Consider the following 12424-nt stretch of genomic DNA (forward strand, 5'->3'; position numbering starts at 1 on the left):
CAATTCATACATAGATTCATATTATTCTTCTTCTCCTTCTCTTCTATTGTGATCTGGCATCATCCGTTTGATTGGGATTCCGCACCATCAAACGGATCTGATTGATACACGGGCAGATTAGGGACTTTACAAAATCGTCATTCACTTACCTTCAAATATTCTGCAACTAGATTACGGCATCCCTTTTCTAGGTTATAGCGTATTGTGTTGGGTCCTAGCCTTAGTATCTCATTTGGGTGATTTGCTAAGGACTCAATCGATCAACTAACTTGAATTTGTTTTCTCCCGTTTTGTAGATGTCAAAGTTCGACAACTATGGTCTTCCCAAATCCCGTGGAACAAGCATTCCACATGAAGATGATATTCCACGATTCGATCAAGGAACAAGAAATCATGCTTCACTTCCTCCTCCTCCTCCAATTGTTCTCCCTAACCCACAAGATCGAAGAATTGAAAGGTTCAATATCACTAAAGCCCTATTGGAAATGAAACATGAAGATGGTAAGCCCGTGTGTGGCCATGTTCTAAGAATGAAATCACACATTGATAGGTTGATAATGTTGGGTGTGTCATTCCCGAATGAGTTGGCTGTAAATTGGGTTTTGCAGTAACTTCCTAAATCATATAATGAGTTCAAAAGAAAGTATTATATGATGGATCATGACGACAACCTCATTGACCTAACTTACATGCTCATTGCTGCTGAATCAGAAATGATTTGGCGAAGCAATGGAGCGTATTTGTTGGGAGAGTCAACCGACCATGCTTCTAAGGACGTTCTAAGAGAAGCGACCTGCGTTTGCTGCCAAGAGAAAGGGTGTTGGATAGAAGTCTACCCCAAGATCCTGAAAATTCCAAAGATGGGAGTCAAAGAGTATGATTGCGCTTCAGGTAAAATTCACTATCTAACTTCGTTAAGTTCCTATTCAATGATTCAAAATACATGATGTGATAAGATTGCATTTGAATGTTTTTGTAGGATCGGTGAAAAGAAAGGAAGCTTGGTGAAAGAGCAAGATGAATCTAATCACAAGAAATAGATCTTGATCGCATGGACTTGAAGATTAGATTTTGAGCTTAGATAGTTATGATAGAGTTGTTAGGAATTTTCCTTTTGAAATACATAGTTTTCAATGGATTTTGCATTGTAAGGACAAATGTTTTCCGCTGCTTTTATAAATAAAATAAATTTTGTTTGACTTATTTATTTATTTGTTCACTTCCTTGCAATGAAATCGTTATGAAAATTGATGTTTGCATATTTCTACAACAAATGGATATGATTCTTATTTATGGTGATTATGGAAATGTTGAGAATTTACAAAATAGGGAGAGTTTCTCATCACCCAAATTTCAATTGGACAGAAATTTAGAATCACGCAACTTGGTTGCATGATGAATGAGAAATTTCATATTTGGAAATTAGACTAATTCGTTGACAAAGTGTCAAGTGAAAGGACTAGGAGATCGAGCACACAAAGTTGTGTGTTGATCAAGTCCACCATAAAAGAAACAAACATATTCGTCATGATTTACTAAAGGTTTAGTAAATATGATTATACTTATAAGATTAAGTATAATTCGGAATTGATTAAAAAGGTTTAAATCAATAGCAAAACGAATAAGAATCAAGTAGGCAGAAAGATAAAAGTTTCTCCATTTTAAGAAGAAGGGAGAGTACCTTTTATGCTTTATGATAGGTCTTTATGATTAAGAACCATATCTCAATTGATCCTCTAAGTAAGTCTTAGTACAATTGTATGTTTAAGAAGAGGAATCAAGAATTGAAGAAATGATTAAATCAAAAGGTCAATCATACTTCGTTCCAATAACAAGTCTTAAAGTTAAGATTGTGACAATGAGTGACAAGTATTAAGAAGGTTTATAACATTCATCAAATGTGGAAAGTTGTGATGTATTGGATAAGACAAAGGCCAACTAGGACCAATTTATGAAGTGTTTTGATAAAAGCTACACTAACTCTTCAATATTTGGTTGTCAACAAATGTTTATTGACAAGAGAATCTTATATGTCAAGGAGTCAGTGGGAGTCTTAATGGTCTTGAAAAGTTTCAAGAACAAATCAAATAAACCTTATCGATCATCACTAGCACACGAGTTGAGGTTTACAACATATCGTGTTAACATTATTTTGTTTCTGTGCTGTTTCCAATTGAGTTAATTATGCATGTGAGTTCTATGAGTTCTCATTTTGAATGCGTAAAAGGCAAGGCACCTTGATCAATGAAAGGTACATTGATAGGAAAAGGTGAGCTGCTTAACTACTTGGAAGACGTGGTGGGCAGCTGTGCTACCATAAGGCAAGAAATCAAGATTAAGAAAGTTCGGTCCATATGAGTTTGAATTTGTCGTAAACTTTGGTTTTAACAAATTCACATGGATAGGAACACATACACCGTTTAAATCTAAGTGTCATAAGATTTCCTCCTTCATGAAAATGATTGTGAAGAAATGCTTTCACTAAGAAAGATTTTAAGAAGATAGTGATTGTAAAGTTGCATTCTCGAATTCAATTATGGTTACGGTATCCCTTTCCATGATTTGAATTGTGAGGTTTGGCAATTAGTCTTAATTGTTTAGACACACATATGAACTATCTAAGGCAAAGGTGTATAAGCTTAAGAGGCCTTGATAAAAGATTATCAAAGCATTAAGTATTAGAAACATAGACTTAAGAAATTCAATAGGTACTGTTTTTCTGGAAGTTAAGATGTTTTGAATACATGTCGATGAGGATTGGTTGCTTATGAGTAGTTGGAAGCATGGTATTGAATGGACTATATCGACATTATTACGAATAGATAAGATTCTATTAAAAATGAGTTGTCATATGGAAAATATGGAAGCGTGTCCATATTGGGAAATTGAATATTGAAAATCTATGTCTAGATTAGAAATTTTTATGCAAAAGGATGTTCAAAGAATGTACTTTGAGTGAGAGACATCATATCTAAGGAATTGTCTTGTAACAATATCCGATAGAGGACTTTGTAATATCATTGGCAATAGTCTTTGTGACTTTGGTGCAATGATATTACGAAAGGATTGTTGCATAGAATGTTAGAATCTAGCATACTCTATAATTAGTAAGAATTTGATATTCTTTCACTTATGGAAAAGGATTTGGAGTTGTGAAATGAGAATGATTGGAAATGTGTTCAATTTGATCTATTTCAAAAAGTAAGAACCATAAGTAAACATTGTGTGCATGATAAGAGCATGGGACAAGTGTAATAATTCAAGTAAGAAGTTGATTACCCGAAACGACAAATAATGAGTAATAGATATTGTGATAAATAAAAGGAGTTTTATTTATACTCAAAGGTTTGAGGCCACATGGGATTAGTATTATTCTTGTGTTTCACTTTGCATGTTTTGACTTCCTGAATAATTTAATTGGTTTAGAGCAGTCAAATTATTCGAACGGGCCATAGTCGTTCGTATGTTGGAAGTAGGTATGAATGAAGACTGTCGTGAATTGGTGTGTGGATTGTCTAAAAGGGTATTAGACATAAGCAAATGTTTGCTGCAACGTTCATGAGTGCTTATGAATATGAATTTGAGCATTGGATTAAACCCACGCTCATTTGGATCACTCCATGAATTGTATCATGAGTGATTGGTGAGACGATAACATCTTATATTCTTGAAACCGAGATGTGTGAGTTGTATCTTGCTAATCGGTTGCACATTGATAATATGAAAACACACTAGTAACTTGGTTTTATAAAACATATTGTTGTGTGTGATTCGGTGAGTGAGTGCAAGCAAGCATTGTATCAAAGTTTATCCGTTCCTTTTATCCAAAGTAGGACAAAAGCGATATATTTGGGCCCCTCGATGATTTAGTGATGATAAACGTAAATGCTCTGCCGAGCTAGGGCTAATTTGATTTGTTCAATTAGTCAGTCATCATAAATCGGAGATCGAGAAATAGTACAAAGAGAATGATTAGAAATCATATCTCAGACGATATCTAGAATGGAGGAATATATGATCCCTTATCTAAGGACACGCGTATCTGATAGGATCAGAGTTGACAACGGCTTTGGAAAGCTACGATTGCAGATCAGGATCTGAAGTCATAAGTAGAATTGTAAGACCCCATTCACTAAAATTACCATAAAGCCAAACATGCTACATGCATATTCATAATAATAATTCACACTAGTGGTCTAAATACAAAAGCATGGATACAAACCAACTAAAAGGGTTTTTACAAAGTTTCATAACTAGTTGTATAAATACATAACTACCCAGGAATTTATAATCCATATACATATATGTATACCAAGTAAAAACGTAGTAGTGTCAACTACTCTAAGTCCTCCAACAAAGCGTGTTTACTCTGGATGCTTATCACCTGAAATAGTTAAACACTAAAAGGGATAAGTGGGCGTCACTTAGTGAGTTCAAAAATAGATACAATATAACGCTATGCCATATACATAACAATATGACAGGAACAAAAAGAAACAAAGGACAACAAAGGCTTATATGTGTATCAAATGAAGGGCTTTCCAAATCAATAAACGGTTAGATTCAAGGGATTACAATAATTAAGACACAATAATTTAGGATCATAAGCATCATAAATTCCAGCCCAAGAGGCACATAAAACACAATCCCTTTTAATCATGTTGCTAGAATATACAGGCTTTCAGCCCTACCTAGCCCGAAGCCAATACCAAAGTGATACGAGGCATGCTCTACATGGTCAAAGGCACAAAGCCAATACCAAAGTGATACGAGTCATGCTCTACATGGCCAAAGGCATCAAAATCAATATCAAGTAATAACCACTTAGATCAATAACACAAGAAAGCACATTGCACATATAACACATAACATACAATTGTCCCTATATTGAACTCACTGTGCTGTAACCGAATGTTGCGATAAAATTCCTCTTTTTCTGATGAAATTACACCATCCTCAGGCCTCTAAAACCTTCAATTATACCCTTGGAGTTCATATTTCAAATTTCATAAGCAATTACTCAACTACTCTCAAGTTATGTTGTTTTCAATTTAGAAATTTTAGTTTTTGTTCTTTGTATAGCTGTCACTTGCAGATCTGTTTTACCCTTATTAAATGTCAAAATAACTAATAAATTATACATATTAATAAACTATACTCTTATATCTTTCTAATGCCACTGACCTCACATTTTTATGATTTTTCTATAATTTACTATGAATTTTACAAAACAGCATCCTAAAGCTGTCAAAATGTTCCAAAGCTGTCAAAATTCAGCCTTACTGCACTGAACATATAGCTGTTTTCACCCATTTTAAGTCCGGAATTAGATTTTGGTTTTAAAACAAAACTCAAAGTAGACATTCTCAGCTTTCCAGGGATATATAGCACATCTCCATACGATTTTTCTATAATTTTTGGTGATTTTTACAAAAACAGGACAATTATACCCTTTATAATTTCATTTTACCCTTTACATGATCAAACCTCATGATCAATATCACCAAGTTCTTATTTTACAATGATAACACTGAATATTTTAGTAATACATTCTAATTCAAGTATAAACCATGGGTTTCATTATTAATTTTCACTAATTACTCTTAAACCATATGATTAATTTTCAAGTTTACATGTAGTTACTTGATTTCCATTTAAGATTCTAGGTTAATAACATAAACTCATGCCTAATTTCATTAAATCAGTGGTAAACCCACTTTGATCAAACCCTAATCTCTTAATAACTCACTAATTACAAGGGTTAATCCAAAAATTAAGAGTTCATACCTTGATTACTAGACTTGATACTTCAAGAACACTCAAAATCTTGATTTAATCTTCAAAACTTGATCAAGATTGATCATGTATGTGAAAATCTCCCATAGGGATGGTGACGAACGAAAATGGCAGGAAAATGACTCAAAATCGTGTTTCAATGGGTAAAAACCCGAGTTGGGTCGGGTTTGACCCGGTTTGGGTACCCGTTTTACCCCTAAACACTAAAAATTGCATAACTTTTCGCTCGAAACTCCGTTTTCGATGAGGTTTTCGCCTGTACGTTTCTAACGAGATAATTTACAACTTCCAATAAAAATATCCCAGAAAAGATCTTCCAATAAAATCAGATTTAATTATTTTTAACTTAGACGTTATACTTTCGTTAATTCCGATAGTTGACTTTTTGATCGGAATCACATAAGACTTCCCTATCACCTCTAATACATTCCAAATGATTCTAAACTTAGTTTAACTTCAAATATTATAAACCTATTTCGTTAGAAATCAACGCTTAAAACCATACCGAAAATAATATATATATATTTTTTTAAACGCTTACAATTCTATTTTACTATAACTACCTACTTTAAACGTTTAAAACGACATAATATATAATAATATTCATTTTTAAACTAACAATCATATGAAACATGATAATTAAACAAGGTTACTAAAGTGTATGTTATAAATACCTCCTCCTTTTGAGGATTTCGTCCCCGAAATCACGACGATTTAAACAAGCGGGGATATTTTTCTCTTATGTCATTCTTATTTTCCCAAGTATAATTTGGGCCTCGATGATGTTTCCACTTGACAAGCACTAACTCCACTTCTTTATTACGCAGATCAACCGTTCTCTCATTTATAATCTCTTCAGGTTCTTCTATATATCTTAACTTATTATCCAATTTCACCTCGGATAATGGAACTGTCTCATCATAGATGCTCAAGCATTTGCGTAGATAGCTCACATGAAACACATCATGAATACCTGCCAAATCTTCCGGCAATTCCAAGCGGTATGCTTGTTTACCAACTCTCTGGATGATTTTGAAAGGACCAACAAATCTAGGACTTAGTTTTCCTTTCTTCCCAAATCGCATAATGCCTTTCCACGGGGATACTTTTAGCATTACGAAATCACCCACCTGGAATTCTATGGGTCGTCTCCTCTTTTCTGTATAGGATTTCTGTCGATCCTAGGCCGCTTTCATTCTTTCTCGTACAATTTGAATCTTGTCGGTGGTGTCTTGAATCATTTCAGGGCCTCCAAGGATCTTTTGTCCTATGTCTCGCCAACACAATGGTGTACGACATTTGCGACCATATAATGCTTCATATGGTGGCATTTTGATTGAAGCGTGGTAACTGTTATTATACGAAAATTCAACAAGAGGTAAGTATTTATCCCAGTTACCACCGAACTCCAAGACACATGCACGAAGCATATCTTCTACGGTTTGGATTGTTCTCTCTGTCTGACCATCTGTCTGGGGATGATAAGTTGTGCTGAGAGCAACTCGAGATCCCATTTCACGTTGCATACTTGCCCAAAAGTGAGAAGTGAAGCGAGTATCACGATCGGAAATGATCTTTAATGGCACACCGTGTCTTGCAACAATTTCATCCAATTATACTTGTGCGTATTTCTCCATTGGAGCCGTTTCACGCATGGCAAGAAAATGAGCGCTTTTAGTCAGGCGATCGACAATTACCCAAATGCTATCATGTTGTCTAGCAGTCTTTGGCAATTTGGTAATAAAATCCATGGACAGTTCTTCCCATTTCCATACAGGAACACTAAGACTTTCTGGGGTTCCATAAGGCTTTTGGTGCTCTGCTTTGACTTGTAAGCATACTAAGCATTCCTGTACATATCTTCCAATGTCTCTCTTTAATCCAGGCCACCAATAATCAGCTCTTACATCATAGTACATTTTACTTGTACCAGGATGTAATGAAAGTTTAGATTTATGGGCTTCATCTAAAATCTTTTGTCTTAATCCACCAATCTTTGGAATCCATAGCCGATTCTTGAATACTTTTAATCCTCGCGGATCATCAAGTAAAGCATCATTATAATGTATCATCCCTTCTTTCTTCACATTTTCTGGCTTTAGGGCCTCTTCTTGCCATTTCTTTAGTTCATCTAGAATAGTGAATTTTACTGTGGTATGAGTAATAGCATAACACATACTATTACGATAAATTTTTCTGCTAAGTGCATCGGCAACTACATTGGCTTTTCCAGGATGATATAGGATTTCACAGTCATAATCTTTGATCAGCTCCATGGCTCGTTGTTGTCTCATATTCAAAGTTTGCTGACTGAATATGTACTTGAGACTTTTGTGGTCAGTAAATAATTGGCATTTTGTACCAAAAAGATAATGCCTCCAAAGTTTTAGGGCAAATACCACTGCAGCGAGTTCGAGATCATGAGTGGGATAATTCTTTTCATAATCTTTCAGTTGTCTTGAGGCATAGGCTATCACTTTGCCATGTTGCATCAACACACAACCGAGTCCCAATCTTGAAGCATCGCTGTATACGGAGAAATCATCATCACCTTCTAGGAGTGATAAGATTGGAGCATGAGTCAAAAGATCTTTTAGAGTTGAGAAAGCTTTTTCTTGGGCTTCACCCCATTCAAACTTTACTTCCTTCCTTGTAAGACTCGTGAGCGGTACGGCTATACGAGAAAAGTCTTTAATGAATCTCCGGTAATATCCCACGAGACCCAAGAAACTACGAATTTCGGAAGCATTACGGGGCACTTCCCAATTTTGAATGGCTTCGATTTTGATAGGATCTACAGATACACCATCACTAGAAATAACATGGCCAAGAAATTGAACTTGGCGAAGCCAGAATTCACATTTCGAGAATTTAGCATATAGTTTCTCCTTTCGAAGAAGTTCTAACACCACACGAATATGAATGGCATGATCAGCTTCAGACTTGGAATAGATTAGAATATCGTCAATGAATACGATGACTGATTTATCGAGCATTGGGCGACATACCCGATTCATCATATCCATGAATACAGCAGGAGCATTTGTTAAACCAAACGGCATAACAAGGAATTCATAATGCCCATATCGAGTACGAAAAGCAGTCTTCGGTACATCCTGCTCGTGAACTTTCAACTGATGATATCCAGATCTCAAATCAATCTTCGAGAAATAGCTAACACCCTGAAGTTGATCAAATAAATCATCAATGCGAGGTAGTGGGTACTTGTTTTTGATATTCACCTTATTCAGCTCACGATAATCAATGCACATCCGCATCGATCCGTCCTTCTTCTTGACAAACAATACAGGAGCACCCCAGGGAGAAGTACTCGGTCGGATAAAGCCTTTGTCAAGTAATTCCTGCAGTTGGATCATCATTTCTTTCATCTCTGTTGGCGCGAGACGATAAGGAGTCTTTGCAATCGGAGCAGCACCAGGCATAAGGTCAATTCGGAATTCTACTTGCCTATCCGGAGGAAGGCCAGGCAAGTCATCGGGGAAAACATCAGGATATTCGTTAACAACATGAACATCATTTACTGTTTTTTTCTCGTCTTTTGAGACATCAACTGAGTAGGCCAGATAGATAGAACACCCCTTCGATATGAATTTACGAGCTTTAAGGAAAGAGATTATTTTGAAGATTCTTTGTTCACCATAGACATAAATAGGATTCTCCCCTTCAATAGGAATGCGTACTATCTTTTCATAGCACAAGAGTTCTGCATGGTTCTTTGACAACTAGTCCATGCCGAGAATGATATCAAAGTTGGGTAGGGAGATAGGAATCAAATTGGCAAGAAAATTATAACCTTCAATTTCTATGACACAATCTCTATAGACTTTATCAACAAGTAATGATACACTTCCCGCGGTATCTACATGAAATGGTTGGGCGAGTGCATAACAAGCAATTTGAAAAGAACGCGCAAATTCACGAGACACAAAAGAATCTGAGGCACCAGAATCAAATAAGATGTGAGCAGGTCTAGAATTGACGAGAAATGTACCAGTCACAACATTAGGGTCCTCACGTGCCTCCTCTGGGGTAATCTGGAATGCACGGCCTTTAGCCTTTGGCACATCCTCCTTTTGGGTTGAAGTACCCACTGGTTGTTGAACGGAAGCTTGACTTCTCACCATTTGGCTGGTAAGAGTTGGGCAGAAACGCTTTCTGTGGCCAGTAACACCGCAAGCATAACATGTAAATTTCCTCATCGGGAAAACGGGCTTCATATGACCTGTTTCTCCGCATCCATAGCAAATCACCGGTCCTTTTCCTACCCTGCATTGACCCTGGTGGCTCTTTCCACATTTCTGGCATGGTGGTGGAGCTCTCGACTGAAGAGAAAAAGATTGTGGCCGACCGCGACCACGAAAGGCGCTCTGAGATTGTACTTTTGTGCTAAGATCAGATCGAGCAGATCGACCCGATGGATTAGTTGAAACAAAAACAGTTCGATCAACACGTGGATGCTTCGGGATAGAAAGAGTGGCACCATGTATCTCTAAGTCATGCTCGCGCTTTCGGGCATACTCAACAGCTTTATCGAATGATAGAATATCCCGATTGATCACGAAATCACGGATTTCATACTGTAACCTTTCCATGAATAACTGATTTTTATCGTCTTCAGTCGGGATATACTTCGCAGCAAACCGTTCCTTTTGATTGAATTGAGTTTCATATTCGGTCACAGTCATTCCTCCTTGCTTAAGTTCGAGGAACTCCTTCTCCAGTCTTCTCCTCATATCTAGAGGACAATATTTTCCTAGAAAGCGGATTTTAAACATCTCCCAAGATAAATTCTCCTGGTCATACTCGTTAAGAGCTTCAAATGTTGCTTCCCCCCAGACTAAGGCTTCTCCAATGAGCATTGCAGAAGCATAGTTAACCTTGTCTTCATTAACCACATGGGAGATACGAAATACTTTTTCTGTGTTCTGGATCCAGGTAAGAACAACAATGGGATCAAGGACACCTGAAAACTCTGTAGCACCACTACTCTTGAAAGTTTTGAATGAGGGACGTTTCGCTTTCTCTCTTGAAGACTCTCCGGTGGCTTTCTCTTTACCCTTATCACTATCCCTTTTGTGTTGTTCGAGAGTTTGTCGAATAACACCAGTAAGTTTATCCAAAAGTCGCTCCTCACGAGGGGATATTGGAGTATCTCCCTCATTAAGATGAAGATCTCCACCCACATCTGGTGTATGACTACCCTCCTGCTCAGCCATTGCTCTGAAAAATTTGGAGTAACATAACACGTAAGAATATAAGGATTTATCATTACCCAACACCCCACTTAAGTCTTTCCTATGGTTTGTATCCATATACGGACAATAAATCTGTTCATATATTGAACTTCCAACAGTTTAAGTCTAAATACCAATTCGTGGTATTTAGTTCGCTTAAACCAGTGCTCTGATACCATAATTGTAAGACCCCATTCACTAAAATTACCATAAAACCAAACATGCTACATGCATATTCATAATTATAATTCACACTAGTGGTCTAAATACAAAAGCATGGATACAAACCAACTAAAAGGGTTTTTACAAAGTTTCATAACTAGTTGTATAAATACATAACTACCCAGGAATTTATAATCCATATACATATATGTATACCAAGTAAAAACGTAGTAGTGTCAACTACTCTAAGTCCTCCAACAAAGCGTGTTTACTCTGGATGCTTATCACCTGAAATAGTTAAACACTAAAAGGGATAAGTGGGCGTCACTTAGTGAGTTCAAAAATAGATACAATATAACGCTATGCCATATACATAACAATATGACAGGAACAAAAAGAAACAAAGGACAACAAAGGCTTATATGTGTATCAAATGAAGGGCTTTCCAAATCAATAAACGGTTAGATTCAAGGGATTACAATAATTAAGACACAATAATTTAGGATCATAAGCATCATAAATTCCAGCCCAAGAGGCACATAAAACACAATCCCTTTTAATCATGTTGCTAGAATATACAGGCTTTCAGCCCTACCTAGCCCGAAGCCAATACCAAAGTGATACGAGGCATGCTCTACATGGTCAAAGGCACAAAGCCAATACCAAAGTGATACGAGTCATGCTCTACATGGCCAAAGGCATCAAAATCAATATCAAGTAATAACCACTTAGATCAATAACACAAGAAAGCACATTGCACATATAACACATAACATACAATTGTCCCTATATTGAACTCACTGTGCTGTAACCGAATGTTGCGATAAAATTCCTCTTTTTCTGATGAAATTACACCATCCTCAGGCCTCTAAAACCTTCAATTATACCCTTGGAGTTCATATTTCAAATTTCATAAGCAATTACTCAACTACTCTCAAGTTATGTTGTTTTCAATTTAGAAATTTTAGTTTTTGTTCTTTGTATAGCTGTCACTTGCAGATCTGTTTTACCCTTATTAAATGTCAAAATAACTAATAAATTATAAATATTAATAAAATATACTCTTATATCTTTCTAATGCCACTGACATCACATTTTTATGATTTTTCTATAATTTACTATGAATTTTACAAAACAGCATCCTAAAGCTGTCAAAATGTTCCAAAGCTGTCAAAATTCAGCCTTACTGCACTGAACATATAGCTGTTTTC

General features: G+C 36.2%; 1 long non-coding RNA gene across 1 annotated transcript; it reads right to left on the reverse strand.

Annotated features, from left to right (window-relative positions):
* Positions 1 to 10941: 10941 nt before the first annotated feature.
* LOC145008994 (uncharacterized) lies at positions 10942 to 12104 on the reverse strand. The gene is made up of 3 exons (XR_013663709.1): positions 12015 to 12104; positions 11430 to 11501; positions 10942 to 11037 (listed from the first exon to the last, which is right to left on the reverse strand). It is a non-coding gene; the product is annotated as an uncharacterized LOC145008994 (long non-coding RNA).
* Positions 12105 to 12424: the final 320 nt, after the last annotated feature.

This window comes from Lactuca saligna, chromosome 8 (assembly GCF_052625555.1).
Source record: "Lactuca saligna cultivar CGN05327 chromosome 8, ASM5262555v1, whole genome shotgun sequence".
NCBI classification, from domain to species: Eukaryota; Viridiplantae; Streptophyta; class Magnoliopsida; order Asterales; family Asteraceae; genus Lactuca; species Lactuca saligna.